At 38.8% G+C, this 12,926-nt stretch overlaps 1 pseudogene; it reads left to right on the top strand.

Annotated features, from left to right (window-relative positions):
• The first annotated feature begins 1,606 nt into the window (after nucleotides 1-1,606).
• On the top strand, nucleotides 1,607-11,744 carry LOC111156026 (annotated as a pseudogene).
• Nucleotides 11,745-12,926: the final 1,182 nt, after the last annotated feature.

The following is a 12,926-nucleotide window of genomic DNA, read 5'->3' as shown; positions in this document are numbered from 1 at the left end:
TGGGAAACTGCTTTATGTGCTTTATGTGAGCTGGTTGTGTGAGTAGTGTGTAGAAGCTGGCTTGGTGACTTGGTAAGATGATTATATATTTGGGTTCTAGACATAATGAACCTGATATAGGTCTGGATACAATCTAGAGAATCTAGAGAAATGTTTGGGTGGAAAAGTCAAAAAGGAATGCATAAATGGGAAAGGAAAAACTGAAGAGAAATAAAGCTGGAGATTTGAGAGGTTATCCGTGCAACTGTGGGATTGGGTAAGATTACCAATGCAGAATACAGAGGGAGGTAAAAGAAGGTTTGATGAGACTGCTAGCTACCTACCCAGCATCCATTCCTCTATCTTCCTTAGTAAGAGAAGGCAAAATTTTGGCTGAGTACATCACCTCCTGAAATAAAAGACCGCATTTCTCAGTGTACCATGGAGCTGTTGGTCACATGACTAGTTCTGGCCAATCATTTTTTGTCATAGTATTGCATGGGACGTCAAGGACAGAGCAAGTCTCTTTATCCAATCCTCCTTCCTGTTGCTTGGAATGCAAAGGTAATGGCTGATGCTAACAGTCAGGTTGGTCATGAGGTGGCCTTGAGGAAATCACAACAGAAGAGACACATGAATTTCTGTTAACTTCCTAAAGCTGTTACATACCAGCTCTGGACATTCTGTAACTAGATTTTCTCTTATTGGAGAAAACAAACCCTTGTGTGTATAAACCACTATAGTTGGGTCTCTGTTACTTTCAACTGAATGTAATTTAACTAATACAAACACAGGGTAAAAAAAGGAAAGAAGTGCTAAAGAAAAAGACAAAGAAGCCAAAATTAGAAGAGTAAGAGGAGGATTAGGACAGGGTGTATCATGGAACCAACGGTGAAGAAAGATGAAGACGATCAACAGGATTAAATACTGAAGAAAATGATTATATTTCTTTGTAAGCCCATTAAACTCATAGTGAGGAAGGCAGATTTATTTATTAATGATAATGGAGTATGTACCATTTATTTAGTGTTGCAAAACACCTAGAGCTTACAATTTTCTATTTTTCTAAAAGACTTTATAATACATCTCTTAATTGTCTTTCACCTACTGCCTAATCTGAGCCACAAAACTTTATAAATTGTATTTTGTGTTTAAGTGTAACAATGATGACTACATTATAGAATGGAAAGCAGCAAAGATGTGGCAAAAAAATCTCTATGTGCAAAATGAAATTTAAAAGTTTCTAAAGAAATTAGTGTAGTGATTTCCAATGGATTCTGAATTATACAATAGTAGTAGATTTTTTTTGTTGTTGTTTATTTAGTTCTCAGTGTCTTTATTCTGAGAGAAGAAGGACAATAAGTAAAGCATATAGCTTTAACTAGTTGGTGCTGTTGACTATATTCTCTCACACAGGGATTCAAATACTGACCATTTCATGGCACACATTAGTGAATTCCTCAGAGAACTCCACTTGCCCTGGTTCTTGACTTAGGTGATTTCCTCTCCCGATGACCTGTTGTGATATCTCATCAGCTTCTATCCCTGGTGGTGACCACATGTGACCTTGTTCTGCCATGATTCCCTCACCCCAGTGGACAGACTTTTGGGTTGGAGCCCTTTAGAAATGGCTCTCAATGTGACCATTCCACCACCTATTCACCCAAAACTAGCCTGGCGAACATTTGGCATCTTTGCTCTGCCCAGTCCTACTGCTGCTTTCTCCTCTTGTCCTACCTACCCTCTTCAGCTACTCTTGTTTCTTATTCACGTGTGCCCCTAAGCTCTTGGGAGCACACATGAGTTTGATCCCAAAGCTCATCCACGTGGGCACTCTGGTGTTAGCAGTACATGGCAAGTGCTAAACCAAGAGACGTGAGGTCAGAGAACCTGTTCTGTTCTGGCAGATAACACTTACCTCCAAAAAACTTCTTTTGAGGCCTCCCAAAGGCACTTAGGGAACATGTAGCTCATATCTTTCCTCACATGGAGAATAGGGGAAATACCTTCTCTACTATGAACTCGGCCAAGAATTCTCTTCCCGGGGAATTCTTAGTTTACTTTTATACAGTGTGCTGGGGGTAAAGGTCACTGAACTAGGTTGGATATTTCTCAGCAAGTCATGCTGGGATTTATCTAGTGACTATTGAATGTAGCTTTGTATTTTAGCTGAAATTTCAAGGTAAGGGAAAATGTTCTGTTCCAAAGCCTGCTACACTTGTGTTTGAGGGTGTGCAGTAATTTTTATGGTACACATAAAATGAAGATGTTGAATTAGTTCATTTTCTAAAGGCTCCTCTGTCAGTAAAATATACTGGAATTTATCTGCATTCCTTTATTTGAGAGTCTAGCTTTTTGAGAAAATAAAAAGTCAGGAAGTAACCCCCAAAGGCCTCAGAACAAGTAAAAATAATATTTAATAACACACACACAGCATGAGTACTTTATTTAGTAGAAGATTTCCTTGGGTCTCTCCTCAGTGCCCAATTATTCTGACTCTTTCATATACTTTAGCTCAGATTAAGTCATTGAATACTACAAAATTACTGTTTAGTTGCAAACAACTTAAAAGTGCTTATCAATTAGCATGTTGTTCATTACAACTAAAAATCTAACTCAAATAGACTTTAAAAATTAAAAAAAATGTACTGTACATGAAAGTGACATGTCTACAGGCTTCAGACAAAGTGTGACCCAGGTTCTCACCAAGGACCTAGTTTCTTTTCTTTTTTTCCCTGCATGATTTTGGCTTTATCTTAAATCTGACTTTCCTTAGAGTTGTAAGGAGTTGTCAGAAGCACCTGACAGTTAAATATTTCTTTTATGTCCACTGGCCATCTTTTTTGCTAAGTCCTAAGAATAAGAAAGGAAACTTTTTTCTCAAAACCTCCTAGGAAATTCTTTTAAACTGAATTAGAACAAATGAGGTCATGTGCTCACTTCTGCATCAATAACTCTATACAGGAGAATGGGGTGCTCTGATGGGCTTCAGTCTGGGCCCACTCTGAAGCCAAGGATTAGGATCAGTTCTAATTAAAACATATAACTGGAAATTAGGGGGCACCTGGGTGGTCATTAAGCGTCTGCCTTCAGCTCAGGTCATGATCCCAGTATCCTGGGATCGAGCCCCGCATCAGGTTCCCTGCTCCGTGGGAAGCCTGCTGCTCCCTCTCCCATTCCCCATGCTTGTGTTCCCTGTTTCACTGTCTCTCTCTCTCTCTCTCTCTCTCAGTCTCTCTCTGATAAATAAATAAATAAATAATCTTAAAAAACAAAAACAAAAAACATATAACTAGAAATTAACTAGAAATTAGGGGAGTTGTTAGGGAGGAAGAAATAAAGAATAGATGATGATAAGCATGAACAGATGTCTACTATACCAACTTAGGAGGGTAAAGCAGAAATTACTATCAAAATTTGGTAATGTCTTATAGAACCTAAGGACAGGAATGTTCTGGACCTCAAGAAGGAATGGAATTGGTAACGAGAAGTTCTTTGTGAATCCTTGCACACTTTTTCACTGCCTCTTGTTTCTTAAGCATCTACTTTACATAGGGTTTAGGGTACAGGCCATATAATGGCTTCTCATCGCTCTCAAGTATATGTATTACAATCACAGACTCACAGAGAATTTAACACTCACTCTGGTTCCAGACTCCACACTCCCTGGGAGGGACCATTGATCAGCCTAGTCAGGTGGGCTGTCCTTCATGCAGTCAGCTGTTTCCACGCACTAGGTTATTATAAGCAAACTTTGCTTCTTCTAGGATCCTGTTCCTGTGTATCAGGAAGGAGTTGAGGTGACCCCAGGGAGTTAGGCACTCTTCACACGATATGTCTACCGCAGGTAGTAAATGCTCGAGACAGGCACATCACTGCAACCTGTCAGCCACAAGAGAAAGAAAAAGAATTTACAAATCAGACACAAGAGTTTGAGAGTATGGAAATGCATCAAGACAGTTCTACATGACCCAATAGTCTATATTCATGATAATTCTGGGTCATTTAATGTGACACTGGGTTCACTCTTCTGGTTAAATTGAAATTTTACCCTTGTGGAATAATGTGTGGCCATTGTTATCTAGTTAGTATAACCTACAGCTACCCTATTCGGTCTTTGTGGTTTCCTTAACCTCTATACATGGGTGAGATTAATTGTTAAGATTCCCTTCATTGTATGTATCTGCAGTTATTTCTGATACCAATTCTGAACCACCACAGTTGTTTCTGATGTGAGTTCTTTCAACAGACATTTCCCTATCACTAAACAGAGATGATGATGATTTTCCTCTCACTAAATGGTATGCTTGCCTTCTTCCATAATGTGTGCAATTTTTTTTTTACATAGTATTGACTGAAGTGATGAAGATGGGTGTTATTTATTTTAGTTTCCAGAGGAGAACTTGTCATCAAACTGTTTACAGATATCATTATTCCCAAGTTTTGGTCACAAAACTGAATATATCTACTGAATGGTTTCTCTATGCTGAAGTCTGGTTCACTTGAGAAGTAATGCCATGTCTGTTCTGAAAGACCCTCAAGCACATAGAACTGGAATAAAATAAGAGAGACTTATTACCAGAGAAGCTAAAATAAATTGTACTCATCTATCAGTGTAGCAGGAATGCTGAGAAGTTAGATCCAGGACCACCTCCCTTGAGCCTCTGTCCTGTCTTTCCTTAAATTGGTCTAGATTTATATTCCCTTCTGGAGACAGGGCAGCATCATGGTTAGGAATGCAAACTCTGGAGTCAGAAAAGATGGTAGCATTAAGAACATGGGCTGGATTAGAATCCAACGTCTTTCACAGGAAACTCAAGGAAAATTACTTACCTTCCCTCACTCATTTTTTCCTTTATATGAGAGTTTTAATGTTAGTAAAAATAATACCTACCTCATAGGGCGCCTGTATAAATGCAGTGCCCATATTTAGTGCACTGCCCCCTATAACCTCCTTTTGTATTCTTTACTAAACTGTTTTCTTTTTCTTGTCTTTTAGGGAAAGAAAACCATTTCATTGTTGAATAAACATTAAAACTGAATACACATCGCAATCTGCTGAAAGATTGCAGAGACAGAAAGATCTCATCCCCAGTTACATACATATCTTTAAGATGAGCCATAACTAGTCCTCAAGTAAGACTGTTTGATAGTACCATTTGCCACATGTAGTTTGTCCTAACTTTGCCTGGTAAGTAGAGTGATGCTCTGTGCTAGCTAATTGACTTTATCTGAAGAAAAAAAAAAAACAACTTCCCATTTTTATGGCAGGAGATGGTGTTGTATCTTGGAATAAGGCACCCATCTAAGCTATGTTCCTATCCTCCCATAGAACCTAGGTGACAGAGGTGCTTGTATCCTTTGCTCTGCCCTTAATTACCCAGCAACTTGACCTTTTCAATATTTTTTTCAGGAAGTTCAAGGTTTTTTGAGAAAATTGAGATATAATTGGCAAATAGCATTATAATTAAATTTAGATGTACAACATAATTCAGTATTTGTATGTATTGTGAAATAATCACCGCAATAAGTCTAGTTCTTCCAATCTCACTGCGTCTTTATATACCAATGTAAGATATCTGAAAAAATCTCACCATGCTTGAATATCAAATCATCCTTATTTTCTTTTTCAAATATTTCTCAACACTTTTTTCTGGAACCATCTACCTTAGTGAAATCCTAAGTCTCTTGGTCAGTTCAGGTTTCTTTCTGAGGAGCAAAGGCCAAATTCCTTGGTAGTGACTGGTGCTTTCTTCTGATCTGAAGAAGAATTGCTGGCCTATTTTTTAGCTCTGTTTTCTGGGACATGCCTAGTAATCCTCTGGTCTTTAAGAGCTAAATAGTAGTCACAGTTTGAATTAATGACTGCGCAGTGGCCATGTGTATCATAATACTTACCCTCCTTTGCCGGTACCTTTATTTAAAGTAACAAACTCTTAAAAACAAAGCAAAGCAAATAGTATATACACATTGTAATAGAATATGCTTAGTGATAATGGAATAAAGCCCCTGCCCCTGAGGCAAGGGCTAGGAGTCACCTTGTTCCCTGTAGCTGGAGCCTGTCAAAGCTGCCTTAGAGGGGTCTAACGAGAACCCCAACACACAGATCAAATTCCAAGGGCCTTTATTTATAACAAAGGGGGCACTTACTGAGCAGACTGGAAGTACTTCTTACCCACAGGACAATAGCTTCCTTTCAAGTTCAGAGAACCCCTTACCTTGCAAAACTGACAACACTATCTGAAGGGGTTTAATTCTAAGAAATACTTCATTATTAAAACTTTGTGGTTTGTACCCAAAGAAAGCTGAAGTGGGATGTAATGGCCTCTGGGTCTGTATTTTGATATATACGTCATAGCACCAACTGTTGTTAAATGGCATCTTACAGTAGAGAGGACTTTGACAGAATCCAAGACAGTCCTATTTATTAAAACATTGATATGAATGTAGATTTACAAGTGGGAATATCACCATAATTTAAGTTTAAAGTGGAAATGTAAAAAAAAAAATCATGGAGAAAGACAAATTTATGGAATGATTTTATCACTAATACTTCCTAATCTAGAGCTGCAAACCCCTTGAGCCAATTTCTTTAACTGCACTGCTCCCTGGTGGTAAGATGGTTTAGTACATTGACAGAAAGAGGCCGGTTGGGAATGAAGGAAAACAGGTAAGACTGCCACAAGGCAAGGGACAATAGGTCAGAAGAAATAAAATAGAAAAGTTTGCTGGAAGAGTAGTCAGAAGATCCTGCCAGTGAGAATGTTGGCGGTAGCCGTTGGGACCGTGTAGGAGCTGCTTTTGCTGCTCATCTGTTTTTGTCAACTCTCTTGAATTCCTTTGATTTTGCTTGGTTTGTTTTGTTTCATTTTGCTTTGCTTTGAGGCCTTGTGAAGGGTCGGTGTTGTGAGAGTGAGTCACACTTCTCAGCCTCCACTATCCTTGTGCTCCCTATCATCTTGGAGAAGTGTGGCCTAGGAATTTGGATGATACTAGTCCACACACGGACACTTGGCAGAGGAGATGGCAGAATAGCTTAGTGGCCCAGAGGAAATTCCTCTGGGGAGCATTTTACTCTTTTTACTACCTTGGAGGCTGACAGCCAAATGAGGGCCTTGGTGCTTGTTTATAATTTATGCCTCTCTAATCTCCATGAGGTGAGGAGGCCTGTCATGAAGATCACAGTTAGAGTGATGCTTGGAAAATAAAAAGGAAAACTAACAATGCTGAGGAGTAAGCACAAAGTGCAGGGACAGAGGCACCAGGTGATTGTCACAACTGAGCATTACATTTAGCTCTAAATTTCCTCCTAGCTAAGGAAAAACTGGAAATACAGGGAATAATAGAGTGTGCATTACACAAGAGGAGGAAATACAATGTCCTTCACATAGTTTCTGTGACTGGTTGGAGTTGTTAGCTAATGCTGTGGTGGGAATCATTTTACCATATGTATGAAATCAACATGCTGGACACCATAAACTCACACAATGTTGTTTGAAAATTATATCTCAATAAAACTGAGGCAAAATTTTAAATGACTCAAGATAGTTCCTGGCATTACATTCCAAGAGGAATTTATCCTAGAAATTTTAGACTCATAAATAAACACCGAACTGTGAGGCATCCAAATGCATAGTCGATTCTCTTCCAGAAGGGCTTGCAGCTACTGGGTCTAGTTGAGTACTTGCTGTGATGAATAGTTCCCATTTGTCAGTGTTTCCTAGCTTCTGGTGGGACCCCTAGTGGTCCATGGAGTTATTGCAAAGTGTCCATGAATCTAGCTTCTAGATGCATAATCTCAGGAGGGAAAATTAATGTTTTGTGCAAACGTACTAATATTTTTTTTAAAATGTAAGGATAACTAGAACTAGCAAAATACAAATTTATGTAAAAGAACACTGAGTTCAAACTAGCATTTCCTCATTATATATTTTCTTAGTTAGATTCTACTAACAATACAATTGTTAAGATTTGATATTACAAGGAGGTCCTTTTGCTTGACAGAGTTGTGAACCATCACTGGTGCAGATGGTCTAGATGGTGTTACTGCTCTGAGCAAAGAAGGCAGACTGTCTACACCACCCCCAGCCCTTCCCTAGTCACTGCTCTCAACTGTTTTTCATGTTCTGAGATGAGCTCCAAGAAAGGCACCCATGTGTTCAGATGCTCTGGGGCTTTGTTCAGTAATCAGCTTTGTGGTTTTAGGAGGCCCAAAAGAACTTCAGGGCTTTCCACTCTGAACCCTTTGTTCAGGAAGCTTAAGAGACTTGTTGTGGTTTCAGAAATGAAATGCTTGAAGTTCTGGAGTTGGCACAAACTACTGTTCCTGCTCAAACGGATGGTAGGAAGAAAAGCAGCCATAGGGGCTGGTGGCCCAAAAACTGAAGCTGTGGTTATCTCCACAGACAACAGCTCTTTAGCAGGCTTGCAATTGCTTCATACCCTTTCATGTGGGCAAAGAAAAAACTTTATCAGACAGAGAGTCTCTATTCTCTTGAAACGCTGGGTTGAGAGGAGAGGAAATTGGGCAGCAGATCGTGACAGAATTTACAACAGGGAAAATCACATCTCTGCTGAGTTCTTCCTTATCACAGGGACAACTCCACGCCCCTGGATGCGTCACCGACGCTTGTGTGCTGGCTGATGCTCAGACTGCAACATGAGGCCCCCTGAGAGAAGAAGGCAGAGCTCTCTGAAGCAAACCTGAGGTCTTAAGCCGCCGTGCTGTGGATCGCCTGTTTTGGCTTGGCTGTTTAAGGGCAGAGGCCAATGGCTGCAAGATTCCAAAGCTAAAATGGGCACTGCAAAGCCTTGTGAGAGAAACATTGTTACACAGTATTTCAGCTGTTGCAGTTATGACAGTGCCATTAAACAAGCCATCCAGTCACCACCGAAGGTCAAGCTGGCACATTTGTTAAGGAGACTACCAAGGTCACAGTTTGTATGTCTTTAGTTATAACTCTAAGGGCACATGTTGAATCTAGCCAAAAATGTCTTTCCTACTATTTATCATAGCCCCTCAGTTGTACCATTGGAAATTTATTTCTTCAAGTCAAGAGTCTTTCAGTCTCTCTTAGAATACAAACATTCTGAGATGGTGGGTGGTGCAGTCCACTGAGCAGCCGACTCTTTGTTTCTGCTCTGGTCCTGATTACAGGGTCATGAGATCGAGCCCCATATCAGGCTTGTGCTCCATGAAGTGTCTACTTGAGTCTCTTGCCCTCTCCCTCTGTCTCTCCCTGCCTCTCTTGCTCTTTCTCTATCTCTAAATAAACAAAATAAATCTTAAAAAAAAAAAAATTCTGGTGGATATATCTGGTAGGAATAGGGGAAATGACTGGTGTCTGAAGGTGAAGCAGAGTGCTGGGAACAGAATGATAAAATAAAAAGGCCATACCGATTGTGCTTATAGCTTGGAAAGCCTAGAATAGTAACCTGTGGTCAGAAATAAGTGGCTAAAGGCAAAATCACAGTCCGGGCAGAGTCTGACTAGCTCATGGCCCAAATTCTCAGCTCCCCCTCCTTTCTTGCTGGGTCCTCCTCCCCTTTCGCTGACCTAACTTCAAACTCTAAACTCTTCTTTTACTCCCTTTGCTCCAGCAATGCTGTCATACGAAAGCACTGAGCCAAGGAAATATTCACTCATATCTTGATTCTTTAGGTAAGGAATTCCACTTCTGTTTTCCCATATAAAAGAGAGCTAGTGCCATCATGGTTCCCTGATGCTAAAGTAACAAACAAACAAAGAACATATCTTTCTTGCTTTTCTGAAATCTGGAAACATTTTAAAACGTATATATTTAATATGGGAGTGTTTCTTTTTATATATATATCCCAAAAAGTTGTTATTAAATACATGCTGTATATTCTAATTAATGGCTCCATAAACTAAAAAATATATAGTTTGTTTTTGTTTTGCTCTTTCTCACAAGTTAATATAAGGAATAAATGTGATAATTCTTGTGAAAACTTGGCAGTATATCAAGGTAGACAATAGAATGCCATGAGATTTTTTTTCCTAGAGGGTCTCCTATCTCTTAAACGATGGTTCAAATGATTCCCAAGGACATCTTGTGCAACAGACACATGAGGCTCTCTTTCTTATAGGCACAATGTTATAAGATTGGGTTCTATTATTAGAAAATTCTTTAATATCAGAAAAATATCCTTATTTAAAAAAAAGAGAGAAAATACAAGTATATATTCTTACAAACATTAAAAGTAAACATAATATAAATTATATATATTATGTATATTATATATATTAATTAATATATATTCAAAGGAAGCATTAAAAGATGTTCCTTTAGGGATTTTTCTGCATGGTCTGGGTTGACCAACACTTCTTTAAAATATGAATATAATGAAATTTTGATAGGAAATGTCTTTCTATTTTCCTAAATATCCCATAGAAAACATAGTTGGTCTTGATTACTCTAAGACTTGTTAAGGTATGATGACTGTTTTAAGGAAGATGGCTGTTGGGCTTCTGGTAGATCAAGGTTTGGGTACAGACCAACCTTGTGGTACCTCCCTATGGTATCAGGTAAATTGGCCCTGCTCTTCTTCCTGGTCTATTCTTTAGAAAATTTTTATATAGGAGATATTCTCTCTCAAGACTCAAACTTTAGGATATATAGTATCAGGGCTACTAGGGGTCTGATTGTGGACAGCATTTTCAGATTCCAAGAATTTGATTTTCCTAAAGTTAGATGTAAATTCATGGCAATCAAGATTCAAACTTAGAACTGTGTCCTGTGGGGATGGATAACATATTTTTACAACCAAAAATATGTTATTTGTTGAATAACTACTCTGTGCTAAGTTCTACATTAGGCATGAGATATGCAAAGATGAATATGTGTTGTTATAAACTGATAAAAAATATAACTATATGAGCTAGAAATTCATAGAAGAAAATTCCGTATTGTCAATAAACATGTAAATGTGTGTGACTCACTAACAATTAAAAATACGTAAACGTCTCGGTGGGGAGTCTTGTGCTCCCAGACGCAGTTGACCCTGTGGCAGTGGCTGGCTTGAGCAACACTGTGAGCAACACTGTGAGCAATACTGTCGGATTCTTGGACAGCCCCACCTACCATTGCTGGACTACAGATGCTACTCCCAGTGGCAACTTTTGAAGATGTTTCTATTCCTGAGAAGCTCAAGCTTAGATTTGTTGAAAGAACACCATTTGTGTCAAAAGTGAGAAAAGAATCTAAGAACTTGAGTGACATATAGGGAACTTCTGCTGAAGTTACTAAGTTCACAGAAAGTAGTTTTGCGATCTTGGCACTTGGTGGTGGTTACCTCCACTGGGGCCATTTTGAAATGATGCACCTAACAATGAACACTATATGGACCCCAAAAATATGGAGAGCATCAGCCCCTTTCAAGCTCATCACCTGCAAGGGTATGAGACAGCATATGTGGGAAGGCAAAACTGCTTTTGGCAACAATGTGATTCCTGTGAAGGTTGGCCATCTCATATGGAGATGGGTGGGCATTGTAAATGCAAAAAGGTACAAGGTTTCCTTGATCAGGTTGCCCACAAATTGCCCTTCTCAGAGAAGGCTGTGTGCACAAGACTCAAGGGAAGATGTGGAAAGATCAAGAGGTATGAGAACAGAACAAACCAAACCCCTGGATTTTTGAGCATATAGCCACTGCCAAAGCTGGGAGTATGGAAAGTCCTAAACCTGTATAATTTCACCCAGAAGGGGAGGTCCTGGGACAAATTCTATATGCCTAAATGTGTGTAGTGAGAATGTAAAAAATAAATTTACAAAGGCTACTGAGAGGGAAAGAATCTACATTTTTATTCCCCTTAGCCTATCCTTAAAGTCTTTGGGTAGCTCAGATGTCTAACTGAGGAGCAGCATATGAATAAATTATTTCTGAAAAATTATACAATTTCTGTTGATTTTTAAAATCTTTTTCAAGTTTTAATTTAAATTCCAATTAGTTAATGTACAGTGTAATATTAGTTTCAGGTGTAGAATTTAGTGATTCATCACTTACATACAATTAGGTAATGCTCATCACAAGTGCCCTCCTTAATCCCTATCACCCATTTAACCCAACCCCTCACCCACCTCCCTTCCAGTAACCCTCAGTTTGTTCTCTGTAGTTAAGAGTCTGTTTTCTCATCTGTCTCTTTTTTTTCTCCCACTACATTTATCTGTTTTGTTTCTTAAATTCCACATATGAGTGAAATCATTTGATATTGTCTTTTTCTGACTGACTTATTTCACTTCACATAAGACCCTATAGCTACATGTCATTGCAGATGGCAAGATTTTGTTCTTTTTTATGGCTGAGTAATATTCATTTGTGTGTGTGTGTGTGTGTGTGTGTGTGTGTGTGTGTACACACACCCCTCATCTTCTTAATCCATTCATCAGTCAATGGATATTTGGGCTTTTTCCATAATTTGGCTTTGATTGTTAATACTGCTATAAACATTGGGGGTGTGTGTATTCTTTCAAATCAGTGTTTTTGTATCTTTTGGGTACATACCTAGTAGTACATTTGTTGGATCATAGGTTAATTCTATTTTTAACTTTTTAAGGAACCTCCATACTCTTTTCTAGAGTGGCTGCCCCAGTTTTCATTCCCACCAATAGTGTAAGAGGGTTCCCCTTTCTCCACAGTCTCATCAACACCTGTTGTTTCCTGTATTGTTAATTTTAGCCATTCTGACTGGTATGAGGTGCTATTTCATTGTAGTTTTGATTTGTATTTTCCTGATGATGAGTGATATTGAACATCTTTTTATGTCCCAGAAAAAGGAGAGATAGAAAGGGGGAAGAAGGTTTATTTGAGGAAATTGTTGCAGAACATTTCCCTAATCTGGGTAAGGAAATAGACATCCAAATCCAGGAGGTACAGAGAACTCCCATCAAAATCAACAAAAGCAGACCAACACCAAGATGTAGTATAAT

Source organism: Enhydra lutris, unplaced genomic scaffold (assembly GCF_002288905.1).
Source record: "Enhydra lutris kenyoni isolate GAN:26980312 unplaced genomic scaffold, ASM228890v2 scaffoldscaffold3, whole genome shotgun sequence".
Classification (NCBI taxonomy): domain Eukaryota; kingdom Metazoa; phylum Chordata; class Mammalia; order Carnivora; family Mustelidae; genus Enhydra; species Enhydra lutris.
The sequence above is the reverse complement of the archived record's forward strand: the minus strand, read 5'-3'. Positions and strand labels throughout refer to the sequence as shown.